Source organism: Aethalodelphis obliquidens, unplaced genomic scaffold (assembly GCF_003676395.1).
Source record: "Aethalodelphis obliquidens isolate GAN/ISIS:26980383/991018 unplaced genomic scaffold, ASM367639v1 scaffold94, whole genome shotgun sequence".
NCBI classification, from domain to species: Eukaryota; Metazoa; Chordata; class Mammalia; order Artiodactyla; family Delphinidae; genus Aethalodelphis; species Aethalodelphis obliquidens.
In genome coordinates, this window is record NW_020838038.1 from 1,225,740 (window position 1) to 1,251,797 (window position 26,058).

Here is a 26,058-nt window from a genome sequence, read left to right on the forward strand (position 1 = left end):
AAAGTTCCTGGGGTAGTTAAGTCATGCTGACGAAGACACTGGAATAGTAAAGACATGTTAATATAGGTAGTAAACTGTACAGGAATACACACTTTCATTCTGAACCACAATCTCTGAATTGGGTTTCAGAGGCTATTCTGGTGATTAAAATTAGAAGTTTCTCTTTGCATTCCTGCTGTAATAATCTTTAAAGTCTTCTATTCTATGGATGCCTCTGGCTTAATGTGGTAAGGTTCAGTTTTATAAAGTACCAACTTGAAAGTACATTAACATATCTCTAGCTTTTATCTTCCTATGTAAATACGTTCAAGCCTCTTAAATTTTTAAAAGCGAATCTCTCCAGGTAACCCAGGGATGCCTGGGGCATTCAACAGTTTCTGTGATTTCCGCTGTGCTCCGCTTCTCATCAAGCTTAGCTACGTGCTCCTGGCAGACAGGGAGGGTTCTTGCCATCACTGCATTTCAGCAGCTCTGGGAATAGCTCCCCTGCATGGCAGATGTACAGTAACTGCTTAGAGAGCTGCATTAATAAAGTAGAAAAGAGAGAGCAAAACGCAAGCAAGGAAACAAAAACAATAAGCAAACAAAAGCAGTAACAAAACCTCCAAGCTTTTTGAAATGGAGACCCAGAGTCACTCTCTTTCCTCTGTCCCTGGCAATCTGTCTTCTTTCCGCCACTCCACTGCTTTTGTTAAAATTATGGATGACATCATAACTACTATCTCAACGGTCACTTCTTAGTCCTTAACTTGCTTGATCTTCCTGCTCATGAAGGACTGAGAAAGAATTATCAGAAACGATGAAAGATAATTGAGAAAGCACAGTGTCATGGAAGTCTACAGAGGAATTTTAAGGAGGGAATGATCAACATTATCAAATACTGCAGAGATAGGACCAGAAAAATCACCCCATGCTTTCTGGCAGGTACAGGGCAGTTTGTCTGGAGAGAGATTGCATTCAACACTTCCCCAGTGTTTTCCTTCTATAGCAGTTTCCACCATCCAACCATAGTTTGGATCCACTGCCAGTGTAAGCAGAGGACCGTTCCCAAATCGAGGATGGTGGATACTCCTGTTGACTTATTACTAATTCCATGAAGTTGTTAACCTAAAACAATAAAACAGCCAGTTATTTTACTAGGTTTATTTGGCAACAGCAAAGAATTGCAGTCTGGGACACGCAAATATGGCGAACCACATGCAAGCCTGGTAAAGCAAGGAGAAAAAACTCTTTCATAGGGAAGGGGAAATTGGGAGGGGCTGTTATAAACAAGTCCATTAAAGGAAAGTGGGAGTTTGAAGTATAGTGGGTTTTCATTGACTGAGTTGTGACAGTCTCTCATTGGCTGAGCTGTTGCCAGGCAAGGAGAAAATCTTTCTTCCTCCTAAGCATAGTAGTAAAGTACTGTCATTTATGGCTGGAGATGCAAAGTATGTCTCTTCCTGTTGGCATCTGTATTGATATCGACTGATACATGCATGAGAGCTCCCGCTTCTGGCCTCCTGACTCCATTTAAGTGAGGTTTCCCTTTATTAATTTTCACAAAGTCTATGCTAACTGGAACCTTCATGTTGTATTTGAGGATGTTCTTGTTTTTTCTTTTTCTCCCACTCTTCGCTTTCTATTGATAAAGGAAATGTGAATCAGGACCCACATCATAGAGGCTGCCCCAGTGGCCCAGCTCACATCACAAATCGAAACCTAAGTCAGCCCACACTTGAGGAAAACACTTCACCGTCTAGGAAACCTAACATACGCTAATCAGAGTCCTCCAATTCAGCTTTAGCTAGCTCATCTTATCCTAGAAAATAGGATGTGGTAACCTTATTAGGAAATCCCTGACCTTCTAGCCAACCATGCCCCGTTTCTGCGTTGCTGCTTCTAATGTTGTATAAAAACCCCTCTTGCCCCAAATCCCTTGGGAACAGTGCTCCACTGCTCATAAGGCACTGTACTCCCGCAATCCATGGATTGTTTTCCTATAAATAAAGGACATCAAACTTGTTATTAAATTGTATTATCTTTGTCATTGACACTGTACAGCAATATGACACGTACAGACTTTGTCAAATCTCCCACAAAGACCACTAGAGCCACCCCTTGATCAGATGAAGCAAGATTATTAAACTTGCTGAGTAAGGGAGAGCCCCAAGTTCACGGTTTTAGTGGTGACTTAGAAGAAGGAAGTTAGAGAAGCTACATACATATAGAGCTTTGGGGCTGCGCTCAGATGGTTCTAAGGCTGGTCTGGATAGGGAATAAACATGTGTCAGAATTTGTAAACCACACAGGTTGCTGAACCTTGGAACACATGGATCTGAATGGGTTGATGTTAAAACACTTTGAGCTTAAGCAGTTTTTGTTGCGAGTTTGTGGTCTGCCTTTCTGGGACAGACAGTTATGTTATCCATTATAGGAAATTATGCTATAAACAGTGTTCCAATATAACATTAAAAAGACATGCAGCCATTGTTTTGCCTATTCCTAAGTTTTGCATATTTTTTCCTTAACAGAATTAAGAGCTATGCATTAGAGGTCTGGGAGCAACATGTTATGGTACATGGATGACAACCTGTAGATCCAACTCAGTGCCATTGGCAGCACAGTGCTAGGTTGAGAAGGATTTTGAGGCCATGCCTGGGGTCTTAAAGAAAAAAAATGCTATGATCTATTACAACATTCTTTTAGGGTTCTGTAGAATTGGAATGGTCTGTAGAAATTGGAAAGCTAAAAACTACATTTTCTAGATTCCCCTGAAGCTAGACTTTCAGATGTGCTTTGGGTTCTGCCAATCAGGTACCTTCAAGCCAGGAGGGCATGAAGCATCTCTGTACTGGCATGGATTGTGGCCCCAGACCCTGAGCTTCCCTGGTTGTGCCCTTCCGGAGCATGGCTGTGCATGTCTCTCTTGGACTCCATGAGGCAAACCAAGACCCTGCCATCAAATCCCCTTTGTTGGGCTTCCCTGGTGGTGCAGTGGTTGAGAGTCCGCCTGCCGATGCAGGGGACACGGGTTCGTGCCCCGGTCCGGGAAGATCCCACATGCCGCGGAGCGGCTAGGCCCATGAGCCATGGCCACTGAGCCTGCGCGTCCGGAGCCTGTGCTCCGCAACGGGAGAGGCCACAACAGTGAGAGGCCCTGCGAAATCCCCTTTGTTATTTAAGTTAGTCCTACTCGGGGCTCCTGTCACTTGCAACCTGAGTGATATATCTAATAGCACACAAAATTTTCTCCTCAGTTTCAGGCCCTCACAAAACCCATCCACAACTCCCAGATTAAAGAGCCCTACTGTAAAAACTTTTATAATTTTACCCTGAGTTTACCTACACAATACTGAAAATCTAGTAGAAAGTTTACGAAATCTCTATCCGCATGGCTGTAGTCAAGTGATTATAAATAATGCTTTGGGGAGTTTCAGAAGAAAATTAGTCTTTTTCTCGTCCACTGATTCACCACAGTATTGGGTTGGCCAAAAAGTTCATTAGGGTTTTTCCATAAGCTGTTACGGAAGACCCGAACGAGATTTTTGGCCAACGCAATACCTAAAATCCACTCTTAAGGGTATGTTTCTCAGTGTTAAACTGTGACATCTTATTTATTCTTTTTTTTCAACAAATAGGTACTATATCCCTATTACAGTGGACACTATACTACATGAAGGCGATAGACATGATTCATGCTGCCACGGAGATTTAAGTCAAGTGGGGGGAGAAAGAGAAGTAAGCAGGGGGTCTCTTACTTGAATGTCCCTGATGTACCAAAATCTCACAGACAATATGATAAGTGAAAGAAGCCAGATGCTGAGGAGTACATACTGTTTAATTCCATTTAAATGAAGATCAAGGATGTGCAAAACTAACTGGTGGTTATAGAACTCACTAGAGTGGTTACTTCTGGGTTGCGGAGTGGTATTGACTGGGAAAGGAGCGTGAGACTAGTTATCACACACAACTGTGTATGTGTTATACCTCAATTTAAAAAGTGTTTTTAAAAAGTCCTGTCATTTGGAGAATTCCCTGGCGGTCCAGTGGTTAGGATGCCGGCTCTCATTGCCGAGGGCCCAGGTTCAATCCCTGGTCGGGGAACTAAGATCTCATAAGCCACGTGGCACGGCCAAAAAAAAAAAGTCCTGTCATGTGGAGAGGCTTTGGACTCTGGAGCTGGGGGGGGGGGTTGTATACTGAGAGAGACCTCTTCAGGACACTACCTGTGTTCCTGCCATATGGCAGTGTTGAAAGAGAGACTTGGAAGTGCCGCTGTTCATGTTTGGTTTCATATTCGGGCTTAACTGGGACCTAGATTATTCCATTAACAGGGGCCATTCCTCTGTCAGCTCAGCCTTGGTGACTGAGGCTGGATACACAAAGGATGAGTTAAGACAAGCACTGGTTGATTTCAGCTTATTTCATCTGTGAGCTCTTGTCAGGAGATTTTTGAGTTTAATATGAACGATAATCTGATCTAATTAAGTAATTACATTGCATCAGATTTGGTAGTTAGAAAAGCCAAACACACCATTGTGCTGTCTTAAAAAAACAATTAGAGAAGACGTAAGACTCAAAAGAGACACCAATTTTTTTTTCACATATATTGTGCCTTACCAACAAGTGATTAGAGTCAAAGGATCAAAGAAAAGCTAAGACAGGAAATAAAAATAAAAGTTGAGGCAAGAAGGACAGCCTTTACTGAAATATCAAAGTGAGATTGGAATTAAATCACAGGATCATCAGGGTCAGATAGGTAATCAGTCCACATAGAGGGACCAAGTTAGAGGTGCAGTGTGGGCTGGTGAAGTACCACCTAGAAGGACTTAGCCTGAAGGAGAAACTTTTGCATTGTAAGTTGTCTGGGCAGACATTTTCTTGGACGCGATGAGAGTGAGAAGGGCTTTTATGTTTTAAATTGAAGCATAATGAACTTTAATTGACATAAAATAAAACATATCAATCTTTTTTTTTTAGCTGCACCCCATGGCTTGTGGGATCTTAGTTCCCCAACCAGGGATCAAACCTGGGCCCTTGGCAGTGAAAACGTGGTGTCCTAACCACTGGACCACCAGGGAATTCCCAAACATATCAATCTTAAGTATACAGTTCAATGGGTCTTGATAATTACATACCCATGTAGCCACCACTCAAATGAAGACATAGACTATATCCTTCATCCCAGAAAGTTTCCTTGTGCCTCTTTTTAGTCAATCCCCTTTCAATCCCCAATCCCCCTCCAACCACTTTCTAATTTTTATCACCCTAAGTTAGTTTTGCTTGTTCTAGAATTTTATTTACATGGAATCCAATAGAACAACTTCTTTCATTCAACTGTTTTTTGTTTTGTTTTGTTTTTTTGCCACGCTGCGCAGCTTCAGGGATCTTAGTTCCCCGATCAGGGAATTGAACCCGGGCCCGGCAGTGAAAGTGCCGAGTCCTAACCACTGGACCGCCAGGGAGCTCCCCTCATTCAACATGGTTTTGAGATCTGTCCATGTTGTTGCAAGTGTCCTATTTATTTATTTCCTTTTTATTAATCAGTAGTATTCCATTGTATAAATATACTGTTAGTTGATAATCCATTCTACTGCTGATAGATATTTGAGTTGTTTCCAGTTTGGGGCTCTAGAAATAAATTTGCTATGAACATTTTTGTACAGTTTTTTGAAGAGTCTTGAGAAAATACCTAAGAGTGGGATTCTTGGGTCCTAGAGTAGATGTATGTTTAACTTTATAAGGAACTGACAAAAAGTTCTCCAAAGTTGTCATACCATTTGACACTCCTACCAGCAGTTCAAGAAAATTTCAGTTGCTCCACATCCTTGCCAACAGTTGGTGCTGTCAGTCTTTTTTATTTTAGACACTGTAGTGATATCTCAGTTGGGTTTTAATTCCATTTCCATGATGACTAATGATGTTAAGCACCTTTTCATGTGCTTATTGGACATTCCTATGTCTTCTTTTGTGAAGTGTCTGTTTTTAGTGCCTTTGATCTGCCTTTTTTACAGCCTGCTTTATCCTTCCTAAATAAGAAGCAGGTATCCAGTTCGCTACCGGAAAGAGCTCTGTGATGAAACAGATCAATTCAAGCAGTAGATTTAACCAATATAGCTTATTTATTTATTTATTTATTTATATTTTTTATTTTATTTTATTATTTTTTTTTTTTTTGCGGTACGCGGGCCTCTCACCACTGTGGCTTTTCCCGTTGCGGAGCACAGGCTCCGGACGCGCAGGCTCAGCGGCCATGGCTCACGGGCCCAGCCGCTCCGCGGAATGTGGGATCTTCCCGGACCAGGGCATGAACCCGTGTCCCCTGCATCGGCAGGCAGGCTCTCAACCACTGTGCCACCAGGGAAGCCCCACCAATGTAGCTTTTTAAAAATAAATTTATTTATTTTATTTACTTATTTTTGGCTGCATTGGGTCTTTGTTGCTGCATGCGGGCTTTCTCTAGTTGTGGCAAGTGGGGGCTACTCTTTGTTGCGGTGTGCGGGCTTCTCATTGCGGTGGCTTCTCTTGTTGCGGAGCACAGGCTGTAGGCACATGGGCTTCAGTAGTTGTGGCTCGCGGGCACAGTAGTTGTGGCTCACGGGCTCTAGAGCACAGGCTCAGTAGTTGTGGCGCACGGGCTTAGTTGCTCTGCGGCATGTGGGATCTTCCCGGACCAGGGCTCAAACCCGTGTCCCCTGAATTGGCAGGCGGATTCTTAACCACTGCGCCACCGGGGAAGCCCACCAGTATAGCTTTTTTCTTTCTTTATTTTTTTTAATATAGCTTTTTATACTGGTCCAATTTCATTGCTAAAAAGCAAACACCGGGCTTCCCCGGTGGCGCAGTGGTTGAGAGTCCGCCTGCCGATGCAGGGGACATGGGTTCATGCTCCAGTCCGGGAGGATCCCACATGCCACGGAGCGGCTGGGCCCGTGAGCCATGGCCGCTGAGCCTGCTCATCCGGAGCCTATGCTCCGCCACGGGAGAGGTCACAACAGGGAGAGGCCCGCATACCGAAAAAAAAAAAAAAAAAAAGCAAATACCCTTGCTCAAATAATAAATCGGTATGACTTCCCCAAAGTAAAATGCTGGCTCTAGTATTTTATTACCAACTCTGGGGTTTATGTATGTACTCTAAATAAACAGTTCCACCACAAGCACGAAAACTGGAGGCCATGGCCTATTATAAATAAATTATGCTTTTAAAAACCTATCTATTTGCTTTTAAATAACTCTGGCTGGGTGAACATTGTAAATCATAAGTATTTCTATTCCCTCAGAATGAGGTTGAGGCAATATATATATATACAAAATCAGTAAGTCTTAAAAAGGCTTTAGAATGGTTGGCATAAAATAAACTGTAGGTTCTTATTACAGAATTAACAGAAAATTTTATTTTCACCCACTACAAAGTGTTTCAATAAAGATCAAAATCTTACAGAGAGGAAATTTTAGATTTCTGAGGTAGGTTTACACCAATTTATCTAACTTATCTAATGTTAGACATCACTAGCAATGCCATATTCATCTTAAGGCTTAATCAGTTTGAATGCTTGATTATTCCATCTTTGCCAATGAAGGCTCATTAACTGGTACTTTTATGTGCTGTAAGGAACTTAATATTACTGACTGTAATCATAAATGTGATGGTAGGGTGTGGTACAACGGTCATCAGTTATGTCTCATTCCACTTAAACCTGACCCCCAAAATAATCTCTTTTCTTCCTATCTATCTATTGCACTATGCTCGCATTACAACCTTTCAAAGATTTCTGATTTTTGCCTGCCACTCTTACATTTGGGCTTGTCATTTTCTGTGCTTATGAGTACTGAGGCCAATGTGTTCCTGTTTCACAAAAGCAACTTGCTTTATCTTGAGTAGTTTTGTCATATTATACTGAGTCACCTAGACCAATGCTTCTCAAACCTTCATGTGCATAGGAATTATCTGGAGATCTTTTTAAAGTGCAGATTCTGACCGAGTAGGTCTGGAGTAGAGCAGAAGGTTCTGAATGAATGAAACACAGAAGCCCACACCTCTCTTTAGGGCCTAGAGACTGGAACTCAGAACACAGAACCTGGCTGGATTTAATAGAAGCAAGAAGAATGTTGTCTTAGCAGTTCAGGTTATCTTTCTAATAAGTCCACAACATAAAAATCAGATAAGATACAAAGCAGTACATAAATTAATGTGTCAACTACCATATGATCCAGCAATCCCATTCCTGGGCTATATCCGGAGAAAACCATAATTCGAAAAGATACATGCACCCCAAAGTTCATTGCAGCACTATTTACAATAACCAAGACATGGAAGCAGCCTAAATGTCCATCAACACATGAATGGATAAAAAACAATGAAATAATGCCATTTGCAGCAACACAGATGGACCTAGCGATTATCATACTAAGTGAAGTAAGTCAGTCAGAGAAAGACAAATATCATATGATATCACTTATATGTGGAATCTAAAAAAAAAATGATACAAATGAACTTATTTACAAAACAGAAACAGACTCACAGACTTCGAAAACAAACTTACGGTTACTAAAGGGGAAACGTGGAGGGGGGATAAATTGGGAGTTTGGGATTAACATATACACCCTACTATATATAATATAGATAATCAGTAAGGACCCACTGATAGCACAGGGAACTGTACTCAATATTCTATAATAACCTATATGGGAAAAGAGTCTGCAAAAGAACAGATATATGTATATGTATAACTGAATCACTTAGCTGTACACCTGAAACTAATACAACATTGTAAATCAACTATACTTCAATATAAAATAAAAATTAAATTTTAATTAATTAATTAATGTGTCAGTAAATTGCTCAGTTACAAAAGGATGTTAAAAAAGCCACCTTTGGGCTTCCCTGGTGGCGCAGTGGTTGAGAGTCCGCCTGACGATGCAGGGGACATGGGTTCGTGCCCTGGTCCGGGAAGATCCCACGTGCTGCGGAGCGGCTGGGCCCGTGAGCCATGGCCGCTGAGCCTGCGCGTCCGGAGCCTGTGCTCCGCAACGGCAGAGGCCACAGCAGTGAGAGGCCCACGTACCGCAAAAAAAAAATAATAATAATAATAAATAAATAAATAAAAGCCACCTTTGGGAGTTCCCTGGTGGTCTAGTGGTTAGGATTTGGCGCTTTCACTCCTGTGGCCCCGGGTTCAATCCCTAGTCAGGGAACTGGGATCCTGCAAGCCACGTGGCCAAAAACAAAAAAAGCCACCATCACGTGTGTGCGTGGAGGGGGGGTGCTGGGGGGAGATCCTGGAAAACATTAAGGTAGTTCTAGAAGTTAAAAATAAACAAAGAAACAACATAACAAAATAAAACACAACCTCCTACCAAAACAACGTATTGCTTTATCTCCTTAGTTCAATTTAAGAGACTTTTTAAAAACGTTCTTCAATGTTCTATGGGATAAGGAAGTTAGTGACCAAATTCTAGTTTGTTTTAAAGATTGTCACCAAAGAAAATGTCAGCCTTGCAAAGCCAACCACAAGCTGAAATGCAAAAAGAAATGAGAACTAAGCAAGTTAGAGTGTTAAAAATAGAAATTATAACCAGTAATAATATCACACTGTTTCCTGGGCTTTTCATTTCCATTCTTTCAGGAACACAAGTATGAAAAATATTTAAGCTGTTAAAATCTTTTGAGATGACTGATTTTCCAAATTTAAGTGTTATAACTCTTAGTGGGTACCCACTCTAAAGGAAGTTGACAAAGTTTTAAGTTTTCCACCTAATTATTTTTACGTTTAATATGTCACATCAAGCTGAGTTTTGTCTCTGTTAGGGCTACAAAGCTATATACTTTTGCTTTCAGTATAAGTAATAGCAGGTTTTTCCCCACAAAGTTTGCTAAGAAGTTTTCAGAATTTCAGGTTTGTTATTTTATGAAGTAAATAAACTGAAATATATACAATTTGAAAACATGTTTGAGTTAGTCTCTCTTTATTTTTTAATAAATTTATTTATTTTATTTATTTACTGTGGCTGCATTGGGTCTTCGTTGCTGTGCACGGGCCCTCCCTAGCTGCAGCAAGCAGGCGCCCCTCACTGCGGTGGCTTCTACTGCTGCAGAGCACAGACTCCAGGCATGCGGGTCTCAGCAGCTGTGGCGTATGGGCTCAGTTGCTCCACGGCATGTGGTATCTTCCCGGACCAGGGCTCGAACCCGTGTCCCCTGCATTGGCAGGTGGATTCTTAACCACTGCGCCATGAGGGAAGTCCCTCCTCACCAGCATTTGTTATCTCTTGTCTTTTTGATGATAGCCATGCTAACAGGTGTGAGGTGACAACTCATAGTGGTTTTGCTTTGCATTTCCCAGATGATTAATGATGTTGAGCACCTTTTCATCTACTTGTATGTTTTCTAAAAATGTACATTAAAAAAACTTATCCAAAAAAAAAAATAAAAATAAAATAAAAATAAAAAATAAAAAAACTTATCCAAACATTCACCATCCAATAATTGCTGGCTAAGAGACTCTAGAGATATAAATACAAGAAAGACGTAGTCTCTATAAAATAGATAACCAACAAGGACCTACTGTATAGCACAGGAACTCTACTCAGTATTTTGTAATAACCTATAAGGGAAAAGAATCTGAAAAAGAATATATATGTATATATATATATATATATATATATATATATATATAAAACTAACCACTGTGCTGTACACCTGAAACTAACACATTGTAAATCAACAGTACTTTAATAGAAAAAAAAAAACAATAAGAAAAGAAAGGAAAGATATAGTCTCTATATCACGGTATCTTAAGAGTCTACAAAAAGAGAAATAGGCAAGTTAACAAATGAATACTAAAGTTTTGTGGGTGCAAAATTAGAAATCTGTAAGTGGGGACTTCCCTGGTGGTGCACTGGTTAAGAATCCGCCTGCCAATGAAGAGGACACGGGTTCGAGTCCTGGTCCAGGAATATCCCACATGCCGCAGAGCAACTAAGCCCATGCACCACAACTACTGAGCCTGTGCTCTAGAGCCTGTGAGCCACAACTACTGAGCCCGTGAGCCACAACTACTGAGCCCATGTGCCACAACTACTGAGCCCATGTGCCACAACTACTGAAGCCCGCAAGCCTAGAGCCCATGCTCTGCAACAAAAGAGGTCACCACAATGAAGAGTAAACCCCGCTCGCCGCAACTAGAGAAAGCCTGCGCGCAACAATGAAGACCCAACACAGCCATAAATAAATAAATAAATAAATAAAATTTATATTAAAGAAATAGACTACTGCAATAGAGGAAAGAGACCTCAGTATAGAATGGGGTTAATTCTGAATACAGCATGGGCAACTGGGAATCTATAGCCAAGGAGCAGTCTGGGGGCCAGTGGATAGAAAATGACTAAGAGGAAACAGCAGGGTTAAGGGAAATTCTAGCTAAACCCACCTAACAGGATTCTTTGCTGAAGACAAGCCTGCATAATCAGACATTACCTGAGGGATGGTGGGGGATGCGGAACCGATCACTTATCAAGGGGGACCAGATACAGAGGATGAGGGGTTCTAGTTAAACTAACAAAGCAGGGTTTCTGCTAAAGCTGGATTTTCCAGGAAGTGCACAGATGGGCCTAGGAGAAGGTTCAGGAGCCTGACGAAAGTTTGGTCAAGCAAAGAATCTTCGTCACCATTAACAGGGAATTCACATAATATTGTTCCAATTTACAGATGAGTATCCCAAGACTCAGGGATTTTAAGAAACTTGCTCTAGAGCCCCATGGATATGCAAACATCAGAGAATGGAAATAGAATATCAGGGCAGTGTGGATGGGGTTCCTTAGTTCATAGAAGAAAAATCAAATGAAGTAGCAAGAAGGGTAGTACGTCATTACAAGAGCTTTCCTGTAAATCTCAAATACAACCTTTTCTCATATCTCTACCACTGCCACCCCAGTCCAAACCACAGTGCCACTTAGCGGGACGACCACAGTCCCGCAACCCCACCCACGCTCCTCCACAGTCCACGTTCCACATGTCTCCCAAATATTTTAGCAATCTGCATGCTCCTTTGATTCATCTGGCAGACAAGGGAACCCGTAGATAATTCTGGTCAACCTCCTCTCACAACCCATTAGTCCAGCACCCTCAACCCACCCCCAAGCACACAAGGGGAAAAAGAACCAAAAGTACATGAGCCCAAGCTGACCTGTTCCCCACCTGTAGGCCCTGGGCCTTGCCCATGCCTGGATGGGCAAGGCATCCTGACATTGTCTCAGCCACCTTAGACAGTCTCCCTCAGTCTCTTTGCTCAATTCCCAGTCTGCCAGATGGAGGGAAAAAAAGCTGCATTTCCGTTTTCATCCCATCTTGAGTATCTGCTATGGAACAGGTGCCACGGTATTTCCCAGGGACAGGATGGTGAACCAGACACATATGGTCCCAGTATTTTGGAGCTTACATTCTAAGGAGGGATACTGGCAAACCAAGTCAATAAACAAATACAGAGAAAGTTCACACAGCGTGATAAGCACTAGGAAGAAGACAGGGTGTTAGAATAGAGAATAGTAGGGAGGGGGCCGACTTAGATTGGGTGGTTGGCAAAAGTCTCCCTGGGAAAATGACATTTAAGTTGAGACCAAAGGCAGGGTGGGGCTCGGGCATGAAGAGACAGAAAGGGAACAATAAGTTCAAAGGCTCTGAGGCGGAACAAAGAATTGGCAAGTTCAATAGACTGAAGGAAGACCAGAATGTTCTCAGTGCACAGTGAGCATGAAATGTGCTTGAGCGATTATCAGGAGTCCAGTTCGATAAGGCCTTAGAGACTAAGGTAAGGAGTCTGGATTTTATTCCCGGTACAATGGGAAGATATTGAAGAGTTAAGTAGGGAAGAGAAATAATCAAATATTTCTTAATAGTTTGTGGGAAATAGATTGGAATGGTTAAGGGTGACAGTGGAAGACCAAGTAGGAGGCTGTGGCTCGGGTCAGGTGAGAGATAATGGTGGCTGAGACTGGGCTGGTGGCCGTGAAAGATGGATCTAAAGATACACCGTAGGGCTTCCCTGGTGGCGCAGTGGTTGAGAGTCCACCTGCCGATGCAGGGGACATGGGTTCGTGCCCCGGTGCGGGAAGATCCCACATGCCGCGGAGCGGCTGGGCCCGTGAGCCATGGCCGCTGAGCCTGCGCGTCCGGATCCTGTGCTCCGCAACGGGAGAGGCCACAACAGTAAGAGGCCGATGTACCACAAAAAAAAAAAAAAAAAAAAATTAAGATACATTGTAGAGAAAGAATCAAAGGAAATTGCTTTTAAAAATCCACTTTTAGGGCTTCCCTGGTGGCGCAGTGGTTGCGAGTCCGCCTGCCGATGCAGGGGACGTGGGTTCGTGCCCCGGTCCGGGAGGATCCCACGTGCCGTGGAGCGGCTGGGCCCGTGAGCCGTGGCCGCTGGGCCTGCGCGTCCGGAGCCTGTGCTCCGCGGCGGGGGAGGCCACGGCAGTGAGAGGCCCGCGTACTGCAGAAAAAAAAAAATCCACTTTTATCAAATAGCAATAGATTCATTTGTTTTGTTAATAATAAAAAGTTAAATATCCTTAGACCAAAATGGCAAAAAACATATGTAAAGAGTATTATAGGGCTTCCCTGGTGGCACAGTGGTTAAGAATCTGCCTGCCAATGCAGGGGACACGGGTTCGAGCCCTGGTCCAGGAAGATCCCACATGCTGTGGAGCGGCTGGGCCCGTGAGCCATGGCCGCTGAGCCTGTGCGTCCGGAGCCTGTGCTCCGCAACGGGAGAGGCCACAACAGTGAGAGGCCCGTGTACCGCCAAAAACTAAAACAAACAAACAAACAAAAAAAACACGTCTACACCCAGACTTGTATTCAAATGTTCATAGCATCATTATTCATAATAGGCCCAATATGGAAACAACCCAAATGTCCACCAACTGGTGAATGAAGAGACAAAATACAGTATTCTGAGGTACAGTTCACTGAAGAAAGCTGGATAAATGATTGGTTCTTTCCCTTTATTTACCAGCCTTAAAAATAATCATTTGATTTTCTAGCGTTCACCACAGATGAACAATGAAATTTTCTGTTGCTTTTTCTTTCAAGTAATTGTGATGAGCTTATTGATTGATGAATATTTGATGTGTTTAGTTTCTATTCTTAATTTTTTTTTGTTTTGGCCATACCACGTGGCATGTGGGATCTTAGTTCCCCAACCAGGGATCGAACCGGCACCCCCTGCAGTGCAAGTGTAGAGTCTTAACCACTGGACCGCCAGGGAAGTCCCTCTATTCTTAATATTTTCAAATTGATACATATTGATGTAAAATACAGAAAAAAGTCATCCCTAATCATTTGTATGCATATGCGTATATGCATATATCAAAGTCATTCATAACCACATGAACCTCTGTTGACATTTTGGTTTGTTTCCTTCTGGCCTTATTTCTATGCATATATTGATAGTTTTACTGGGTGAGAATGTACTAGATTCCAAATATTTCAGCATTTCTTCAGCAAAAATGTGAACACTGCCATTGCTAGTGAGCAATAGGGAAAGGTCTAAAGGCCAGTCTCTGGCCTTCCAAGAGCTCAGTGCAGTAGTCCTATTAACTTAACTTGACAACTGTACACAGTCATTATCCTGCACAGTCATTATCAATCCTGTGTTTCAATGGCTTCAAGATGGCAGAAGAGTAAGACGTGGAGATCACCTTCCTCCCCACAAATACATCAGAGATACATCTACACGTGGAACAACCCCTACAGAAAACCTACTGAACGCTGGCAGAAGACCTCAGACCTCCCAAAAGGCAAGAAACTCCCCACGTACCTGGGCAAGGCAAAAGAAAACAGAGACAAAAGAATAGGGACGGGACCTGCACCAGTGGGAGGGAGCTGTGAAGGAGGAAAGGTTTCCACACACTAGGAAGGCCCTTCGTGGGCGGAGATGGTGGGTGGTGGAGGGGGGAAGCTTTGGAGCCACAGAGGAGAGCACAGCAACAGGGGTGCGGAGGGCACAGCAGAGAGATTCCCGCACAGAGTGCCGGAGCCCGAGAGGCTTGTCTGCTCACCCGCCGGGGTGGGGCTGGGAGCTGAGGCTCCGGCTTCAGTCGGATCCCAGGGAGAGGACTGAGGTTGGCGGCGTGAACACAGCCTGGGAGAGGACTGAGGTTGGCGGCGTGAACACAGCCTGAGGGGTTAGTGCGCCACGGCTGGCCGGGAGGGAGTCCGGGAGGAGTCTGGACCTGCCGAAGAGGCAAGAGACTTTTTCTTCCCTCTTTGTTTCCCGGTGCGCGAGGAGAGGGGATTAAGAGCGCTGCTTAAAGGAGCTCCAGAGATGGGCACCAGCAGCGGCTAACAGTGTGGACCCCAGATACGGGCATGAGACGCTAAGGCTGCTGCTGCCGCCACCAAGAAGCCTGTGTGCGAGCACAGGTCACTCTCCACACCTCCCCTCCTGGGAGCCTGTGCAGCCCGCCACTGCCAGGGTCCCGGGATCCAGGGACAACTAACCCGGGAGAATGCACGGCGTGCCTCAGGCTGGTGCAACGTCATGCCAGCCTCTGCCGCCGCAGGCTCGCCCCGCATCCGTGCCCCTCCCTCCCCCCCGGCCTGAGTGAGCCAGAGCCCCCGAATCAGCGGCTCCTTTAACCCCATCCTGTCTGAGCGAAGAACAGACGCCCTCAGGCGACCTACATGCAGAGGCGGGGCCACATTCAAAGCTGAACCCCAGGAGCTGTGTGAACAAAGACGAGAAGGGAAATCTCTCCCAGAAGCCTCAGGAGCAGCGGATTAAATCTCCACAATCAACGTGATGTACCTGCATCTCTGTAAAACCTGAATAGACAACGAATGATCCCAAATTGAGGAGGTGGACTTTGGGAGCAACGATATATATATTTTTCCCCCTTATTCTCTTTTCGTGAGTGTGTATGTGTATGCTTCTGTGTGTGATTTTGTCTGTATAGCGTTGCTTTTACCATTTGTCCTAGGGTTCTGTCTGTCCGTTTTGTTTTGTTTTTTTCTTTTTTTTAGTATAGTTTTTAGCACTTGTTATCATTGGTGGATTTGTTTTTTGGTTTGGTTGCTCTCTTCTTTCTTTTTTTTATTTTTAAAATTTCTTTTAATATTTTTTATTTTTTAAAAAACTTTTATTTTATTTCATTTCATTTCATTTCATTTTATCTTTTTCGTTCTTTCTTTCTTTCTTTCCTTCTCACTTTTATTCTGAGCCGTGTGGATAACAGGCACTTGGTGCTCCAGCCAGGCGTCAGTGCTGTGCCTCTGAGGCGGGAGAGCCAAGTTCAGGACATTGGTCCACCAGAGACCTCCCTGTTCCATGTAATATCAAACACCAAAAATCTCCCAGAGATCTCCATCTCAATGCCAAGACCCAGCTCCACTCAACGACCAGCAAGCTACAGTGCTGGACACCCTATGCCAAACAACTAGCAAGACAGGAACACAACCCCACCCATTAGCAGAGTCTGCCTAAAATCATAATAAGTCCACAGACACCTCAAAACACACCACCAGACATGGACCTGCGCACTAGAAAGACAAGATCCAGCCTCATCCACCAGAACACAGGCACTAGTACCCTCCACCAGGAAGCCTACACAACCCACTGAACCAACCTTAGCCACTGGGGACAGACACCAAAAACAATGGGAACTATGAACTTGCAGCCTGCGAAAGAGAGACCCCAAACACAGTAAGATAAGCAAAATGAGAAGACACAGAAACACACAGCAGATGAAGGAGCAAGGTAAAAACCCACCAGACCAAACAAATGAAGAGGAAAGAGGTAGCCTACCTGAAAAAGAATTCAGAATAATGATAGTAAAGATGATCCAAAATCTTGGAAATAGAATGGAGAAAATACAAGAAATGTTTAACAAGGACCCAGAAGAATTAAAGAGCAAACAAAGAATGATGAACAACACAATAAATAAAATTAAAAATTCTCTGGAAGTGATCAATAGCAGAATAACTGAGGCAGAAGAACGGATAAGTGACCTGGAAAATAAAATAGTGGAAATAACTACTGCAGAGCAGAATAAAGAAAAAAGAATGAAAAGAATTGAGGACAGTCTCAGAGACCTCTGGGACAACATTAAACACACCAACATTCGAATTATAGGGGTTCCAGAAGAAGAAGAGAAAAAGAAAGGGACTGAGAAAATATTTGAAGAGATTATAGTTGAAAACTACCCAATATGGGAAAGGAAATAGTTAAGCAAGTCCAGGAAGCAGAGAGAGTCCCATACAGGATAAATCCAAGGAGAAACATGCCAAGGCACATATTAAGCAAATTTCAAAAAATAAATACAGGGGAGTACCCTGGTGGTGCAGTGGTTAAGAATCCGCCTGCCAATGCAGGGGACACGGGTTCGAGCACTGGTCCGGGAAGATCCCAAATGCCGTGGAGCAACTAAGCCCATGGGGCATAACTACTGAGCCCACGTGCCACAACTATTGAAGGCCGTGCATCTACAGCCTGTGCTCTGCAACAAGAGAAGCCACCGCAACGAGAAGCCCGCGCACCTCAACAAAGAGTAGACCTCAGTCTTCACAACTAGAGAAAGCCCACGCACAGCAATGAAGACCCAAATTAGCCAAAAATAAATAAATAAATAAATAAATTTAAAAAAAGAATTAAACATAAAGAAAAAATATTAAAAGCAGCAACGGAAAAAGAACAAATAACGTACAAGGGAATCCCCATAAGGTTAACAACTGATCTTTCAGCAGAAACTCTGCAAGCCAGAAGGGAGTGGCAGGACATATTTAAAGTGATGAAAGGGAAAAACCTACAACCAAGATTACTCTAACCAGCAAGGATCTCATTCAGATTTGACAGAGAAATTAAAACCTTTACAGACAAGCAACAGCTAAGAGAATTCAGCACCACCAAACCAGCTTTACAACAAACGTTAAAGGAACTTCTCTAGGCAGGAAACACAAGAGAAGGAAAAGACCTACAATAACCTACCCAAAACAATTAAGAAAATGGTAATAGGAACACACATATAGATAATTACCTTAAATGTAAATGGATTAAATGCTCCAAACAAAAGACATAGACTGGTTGAATGGATACAAAAACAAGACCCGTGTATATGCTGTCTACAAGAGACCCACTTCAGACCTAGGGACACATACAGACTGAAAGTGAGGACATGGAAAAAGATATTCAGTGCAAATAGAAACCAAAAGAAAGCTGGAGTAGCAATTCTCATATCAGACAAAATAGACTTTAAAACAAAGACTATTACAAGAGACAAAGAAGGACACTACATAATGATCAAGGGATCAATCCAAGAAGAAGATATAACAATTGTAAATATTTATGTACCCAACATAGGAGCACCTCAATACATAAGGCAAATACTAACAGCCATAAAAGGGGAAACAGACAGTAACACAATCATAGTAGGGGAGTTTACCACCACACTTTCACCAATGACAGATCATGCATAATGAATATAAATAAGGAAGCACAAGCTTTAAATAATACAGTAAACAAGATGGACTTAATTGATATTTATAGGACATTCCATCCAAAAACAACAGAATACACATTCTTCTCAAGTGCTCATGGAACATTCTCCAGGATAGATCACATCTTGGGTCACAAATCAAGCCTCGGTAAATTTAAGAAAATTGAACTCATACCAAGTATCTTTTAGGACCACAACGCTATGAGACTAGATATCAATTAGAGGAAAAACACTGTAAAAAATACAAACACATGGAGGCTAAACAATACACTACTAAATAACCAAGAGATCACTGAAGAAATCAGAGAGGAAATCAAAAAATACCTAGAGACAAATGACAATGAAAACACGACCACCCCCAGCCTACAGGATGCAGCAAAAGCAGTTCTAAGAGGGAAGTTTATAGCAATACAATCCTACCTTAAGAAACAAGAAACATCTCAAATAAACAACCTAACCTTACACCTGAAACAGTTAGAGAAAGAAGAACAAAAAACCCCCAAAGTTAGCAGAAGGAAAGAAATCATAAAAATCAGATCAGAAATAAATGAAAAAGAAATGAAGGAAATGATAGCAAAGATCAATAAAACTAAAAGCTGGTTCTTTGAGAAGATAAACAAAATAGATAAACCATTAGCCAGACTCATCAAGAAAAAAAGGGAGAAGACTCAAATCAATAGAATTAGAAATGAAAAAGGAGAAGTAACAACTGACACTGCAGAAATACAAAGGATCATGAGAGATTACTACAAGCAACTATACGCCAATATAATGGACAACCTGGAAGAAATGGACAAATTCTTAGAAAGGTATAACCTTCCAAGACTGAACCAGGAAGAAATAGAAAATATGAACAGACCAATCACAAGTAATGAAATTGAAAGTGTGATTAAAAATCTTCCAATAAACAAAAGCCCAGGACTAGATGGATTCACAGGCAAATTGTATCAAACATTTAGAGAAGAGGTAAAACCTATCCTTCTCAAACTCTTCCAAAATATAGCAGAGGGAGGAACACTTCCAAACTCATTCTATGAGGCCACCATCACCCTGATACCAAAACCAGACAAAGACGTCACAAAGAAAGAAAACTACAGGCCAATATCACTGATGAACATAGATGCAAAAATCCTCAACAAAATACTAGCAAACAGAATCCAACAGCACATTAAAAGGATCATACAGAAAAAAAAGAGGATCATACACCATGATCAAGTGGGGTTTATCCCAGGAATGCAAGGATTCTTCGATATACGCAAAACAATCAATGTGATACACCGTATTAACAAATTGAAGGAGAAAAACCATATGATCATCTCAATAGATGCAGAGAAAGCTTTTGACAAAATTCAACACCCATTTCTGATAAAAAACCCTGCAGAAAGTAGGCATAGAGGGAACTTTCCTCAACATAATAAAGGCCATATATGACAAACCCACAGCCAACATCATCCTCAATGGTGAAAAACTGAAAGCATTTCCACTAAGATCAGGAACAAGACAAGGTTGCCCACTCTAACCACTCTTATTCAACATAGTTTTGGAAGTTTTAGCCACAGCAATCAGAGAAGAAAAGGAAATAAAAGGAATCCAAATCGGAAAAGAAGAAATAAAGCTGTCACTGTTTGCAGACGACATGATACTATACATAGAGAATCCTAAAGATGCTACCAGAAAACTACTAGAGCTAATCAATGAATTTGGTAAAGTAGCAGGATACAAAATTAATGGACAGAAATCTCTGGGATTCCTATACACTAATGATGAAAACTCTGAAAGTGAAATCAAGAAAACACTCCCATCTACCATTGCAACAAAAAGAATAAAATACCTAGGAATAAACCTACCTAAGGAGACAAAAGAGCTGTATGCAGAAAATTATAAGACACTGATGAAAGAAATTAAAGATGATACAAATCGATGGAGAGATATACCATGTTCTTGGATTGGAAGAATCAACATTGTGAAAATGACTCTACTACCCAAAGCAATCTACAGATTCAATGCAATCCCTATCAAACTACCACTGGCATTTTTCACAGAACTAGAACAAAAAATTTCACAATTTGTATGGAAACACAAAAGAGCCCGAATAGCCAAAGCAATCTTGAGAACGAAAAACAGAGCTGAAGGAATCAGGCTCCCTGACTTCAGACAAAGCTACAGTAATCAAGACAGTATGGTACTGGCACAAAAACAGAAAGATAGATCAATGGAACAGGATAGAAAGCCCAGAGATAAACCCCCGCACATATGGTCACCTTATCCTTGATAAAGGAGGCAAGAGTGTACAGTGGAGAAAGGACAGCCTCTTCAATAAGTGGTGCTGGGAAAACTGGACAGCTACATGTACAAGTATGAGATTAGATCACTCCCTAACACCATACACAAAAATAAGCTCAAAATGGATTAAAGACCTAAGTGTAAGGCCAGAAACTATCAAACTCTTAGAGGAAAACATAGGCAGAACACTCTATGACATAAATCACAGCAAGATCCTTTTTGACCCACCTCCTACAGAAGTGGAAATAAAAATAAAAATAAACAAATGGGACCTAATGAAACTTCAAAGCTTTTGCACAGCAAAGGAAACCGTAAACAAGACCAAAAGACAACCCTCCGAATGGGAGAAAATATTTGCAAATGAAGCAACTGACAAAGGATTAATTTCCAAAATTTACAAGCAGCTCATGCCGCTCAATAACAAAAAAACAAACAACCCAATCCAAAAATGGGCAGAAGACCTAAATAGACATTTCTGCAAAGAAGATATACAGACTGCCAACAAACACATGAAACACATGAAAAAATGCTCAAAATGATCATTAATCATTAGAGAAATGCAGATCAAAACTACAATGAGATATCATCTCACACCAGTCAGAATGGCCATCATCAAAAAATCTAGAAACAATAAATGCTGCAGAGGGTGTGGAGAAAAGGGAACACTCTTGCACTGCTGGTGGGAATGTGAATTGGTTCAGCCACTATGGAGAACAGTATGGAGGTTCCTTAAAAAACTACAAATAGAACTACCATATGACCCAGCAATCCCACTACTGGGCATATGCCCTGAGAAAACCATAATTCAAAAAGACTCATGTACCAAAATGTTCATTGCAGCTCTATTTACAATAGCCCAGAGATGGAAACAACCTAAGTGTCCATCATCGGATGAACGGATAAAGAAGATGTGGCACATATATACAATGGAATATTACTCAGCCATAAAAAGAAACGAAATTGAGCTATTTGTAATGAGGTGGATAGACCTAGAGTCTGTCATACAGAGTGAAGTAAGTCAGAAAGAGAGAGACAAATACCGTATGCTAACACATATATATGGAATTTAAGAAAAAAAAGTCATGAAAAACCTAGGGGTGAAACAGGAATAAAGACACAGACTTACTAGAGAATGGACTTGAGGCTATGGGGAGGGGCAAGGGTAAACTGTGACAAAGCGAGAGAGAGGCATGGACATATATACACTACCAAACGTAAGGTAGATAGCTAGTGGGAAGCAGCCACATAGCACAGGGAGATCAGCTCGGTGCTTTGTGACCGCCTGGAGGGGTGGGATAGGGAGGGTGGGAGGGAGGGAGACGCAAGCGGGAAGAGATATGGGAACATATGTATATATATAACTGATTCATTTTGTTGTGAAGCTGAAACTAACATACCATTGTAAAGCAATTATACTCCAATAAATATGTTAAAATGAAAAAAAAATAATGCAGAGTAAGAAAGGTAGCAAATTTATAACTGCCACTTTCAGAAGCATAATGTAATGATGCAGTGCTTATTTTCTTTTTAAATTTTATTTTTTTGAATAGGTAATATTTTACATGTTTTAAAAATTAAAAAGTATGTATGTATTTGAAGCAAAAAAAAAAAATACAAATAGAACTACCATATGACCCAGCAATCCCACTACTGGGCATATACCCTGAGAAAAACATAATTCAAAAACAGTCATGTACCAAAATGTTCATTGCAGCTCTATTTACAATAGCCCAGAGATGGAAACAACCTAAGTGTCCATCATCGGACAAATGGATAAAGAAGATATGGCACATATATACAATGGAATATTACTCAGCCATAAAAAGGAATGAAATTGAGCTATTTGTAATGAGGTGGATAGACCTAGAGTGTGTCATACAGAGTGAAGTAAGTCAGAAAGAGAAAGACAAATACTGTATGCTAACACATATATATGGAATTTAAGAAAAAAAAATGTCATGAAGAACCTGGGGGTAAGACAGGAATAAAGACACAGACCTACTAGAGAACGGACTTGAGAATATGGGGAGGGGGAAGGGTGAGCTGTGACAAAGCGAGAGAGAGGCATGGACATATATACACTACCAAACGTAAGGTAGATAGCTAGTGGGAAGCAGCCGCATAGCACAGGGAGATCAACTCGGTGCTTTGTGACCGCCTGGAGGGGTGGGATAGTGAGGGTGGGAGGGAGGGAGACGCAAGAGGGAAGAGATATGGGAACATATGTATATGTATAGCTGATTCACTTTGTTATAAAGCAGAAACTAACACACCATTGTAAAGCAATTATACCCCAATAAAGATGTTAAAATAAATAAATAAATAAAATAAAATGGCATGATCAACCTCAAAAAAAAAAAGAATAAATCTGTCAAAACTTGGGTGTGATATATTTTCAGAAAACTATAAAACACTGATGAGAGCAATAATACAGGACTGTCTATAAATAGAAAATATATATATATAGCACTTGTTTAAAAAAAAAAACTTAACTCGGAACTCTCACGTTGTGCATTTTTTTAAGTCAACACTACACAGAATGATAGCATTTACTAAAAAGGCCCCCATATCAAGCATTGTTTCCTATTATAGATTTCCAGTGTCTATAATAGTGCCTAGCTGATATATTTATTGGCACATTGCAGGTTCTCAAAAAATATTAAATGGGTATATCTGGCTTGATGACTAACCCGATGACTTTGGGCCAGTTACTTCTCTCTGGAGTGTGCTTCTTCATTCATAAAATGGGCACACTGATATCCATCTCTCAGGTGCCTAGTGAAGGTCAAGTGAGATGAGATGGGTATATAAGTGTGCCTGGCACAGTAGCTGGCCAATGGTGGGAACATCACTGTTACTGCCCTTTACCTCTTAAGTTATTGCTGTTAGAGTCAAAGTTGTTTAAATGCCAACATCATAAAGCCATTCAGAAAAACCATATTCCTATAAAGTCTAGTCCTCTAGATTTGTGTGGTCCAATATGGCAGCCACTAGCCACACATAGCTATTTAAATTTATAATTAAATTAACTACAATTAAAATTTCATTTCCTCAGTCACATTAGCCACATTTGAGTTCAGTATCCACATGTGGCTAGTGGTTGATCCACTGGAAAGCACAGATACAGAACACTAACATCACCGCAGAAAGTTCTATGGGACAGTGCTGGTCTACACTAATAACAAGAGTACTATACTGCTCATGTTGTGTTTTGTTTTGTTTTCTTTTCTTTCTCAACCCAAGCAAGGATCTTCCCAAAACGTTTTATACCAAACTTCACTTGATTGATGTATTTGTGCGCCCTCCTGTGGCTAGAGATGGAAACTAGTCTGTGTTTTACTGAGGTGAAACAGCACATTTATAAAACGGATAGTTTAGAATTCTCTAGTAATCTCTAACAGAACACTGTAAATCAACTACACTTCAATTAAAAAAAAATCTTAGGGACTTCCGTTGCGGTCCAGTGGTTAAGACTCCGCGCTTGCAATGCAGGACATGTGGGTTCGATCTCTGGTTGGGGAACTAAGATCCCACAGGCCGTGGGGCCATAAAATAAAATACACATTTTAAAAGAAATCTTTAGTAATCTGACCGTTAGCAAGAAATGTAACATAAAAGAGTATATGCATTTTGAATTCTCTTGACACTACTAAGGAAAATCTATTTGAGAAGGTATGAGCCTAGGCTTGTGAGATAGACACTCCCTGTTTAAACAAAGGATAGTACTATGTAACTGCTTAAAAGTGAGGAGAGCCAGCAGGGATTATTAGATGAATGAGCCCAGGAACTCTCTCAGTGGTAGCTGGCAACAACCAAGATGGAACCCATGACTCTCCCACCGTGGATTGGGGGTGGAGAAGCTAACCTGAGACCCAGCTTTCCGCTGGATGAAGGGGATTCCTGTTTCCGGGTGCCAGGCATGTGGTACTTCTTGGCACTCCCCTATGCAGCTGGTACCTCAACTCAGCCTGCTTCGTGCCTGATCCCAAAAATGTATTCCCCATCTCTCCACTCACTATGCCGGGCTGTTCAATGCGCCTGCGCAGTCAAAACAGAGACCAGGGGTGAAGGGGTGAGGCCTCTCCTGGATCAGTTGGTGCCAGAATTCAGCAGCCCCTAACCGAGCACACGCTCCAGCCGATGCGCACAGAATGGGAGGGCCCTGGGCAGGTACTGACTCTTCTGCCCAGCATCCAGCCCTACCGCTGACACTCCTGGTATGGAAAAAACGAAAAAGCTAAACTCTTCGTAAAGGTTTATTTTTTCTTTAAGACAACATTACTATATCATTTCCAACAACAACAACAATAAATCAGAGAACTTCTGGGTGGAGGTGCTGGGACAGTGGTGCCTGGAGAGGGCGTGGAAGCTCCATTCCCTTCCCATACCTTGCCTATGCATCTCTTCCATCTGGCTGTTCCTGAGTTATATCCTTTTATAATAAATCAGCAATCTATAACAGATTATTCCTATACTACTCAACTAACAAGCTCCAGATTATAGAACAGCATGCAAACTCTCTAATTCATTTTATGAGGACAGTATAACCCTGAAATTGAATCTTGAAGAGTTTACAGGCATATCTCGGAGATATTGCGGGTTTAGTTCCAAACCACTGCAATAAAGGGAATATCGCAGTAAAGAGAGTCATGCGACTTTTTTGGTTTCCCAGTGCATATAAAAGTTATGTTTACACTATACTGTAGTCTATTAAGTGTGCAACAGCATTATGTCTAAAAAAAAAAAGTATGTACCTTAATTTAAAAATATGTTATTGCTAAAAAATGCTAACCATCATCCGAGCCTCCGGCAAGTCATAATCTTTTTGTAATACTAATATCAAAGATCACTGATCAGGGACTTCCCTGGTGGCGCAGTGATTAAGAATCCGCCTGCCAATGCAGGGGACACGGGTTTGAGTCGGGGAAGATCCCACATGCCGCAGAGCAACTAAGCCTGTGCGCCACAACTACTGAACCTGTGCACTAGAGCCTGCAAGCCACAACTACTGAGTGAGCTCACGTGCCACAACTACTGAAGCCCACGCACCTAGAGCCCATGCTCTGCAACAAAGAGTAGCCCCAGCTCGCTGCAACTAGAGAAAGCCTGCACACAGCAACAAAGACCCAATGCAGCCAAAAATATAAATTTATTTTAAAAAAACACTGATCACAAATCACCATAACAAATATAACAACAGTAATTAAAAAGTTAAAATATTGCCAGAATTACCAAAATGTGACACACAAAGTAAGCAAATGTTGTTGGAAAAAATGGTGCCGATAGACTTACTCGAAGCAG

At 41.7% G+C, this 26,058-nt stretch overlaps 1 long non-coding RNA gene across 1 annotated transcript; it reads left to right on the top strand.

The window, feature by feature from the left end:
- Window positions 1-284: 284 nt before the first annotated feature.
- Window positions 285-25,501, top strand: LOC113614331 (uncharacterized). The gene is made up of 3 exons (XR_003430584.1): window positions 285-296; window positions 6,052-6,055; window positions 25,328-25,501. It is a non-coding gene; the product is annotated as an uncharacterized LOC113614331 (long non-coding RNA).
- Window positions 25,502-26,058: the final 557 nt, after the last annotated feature.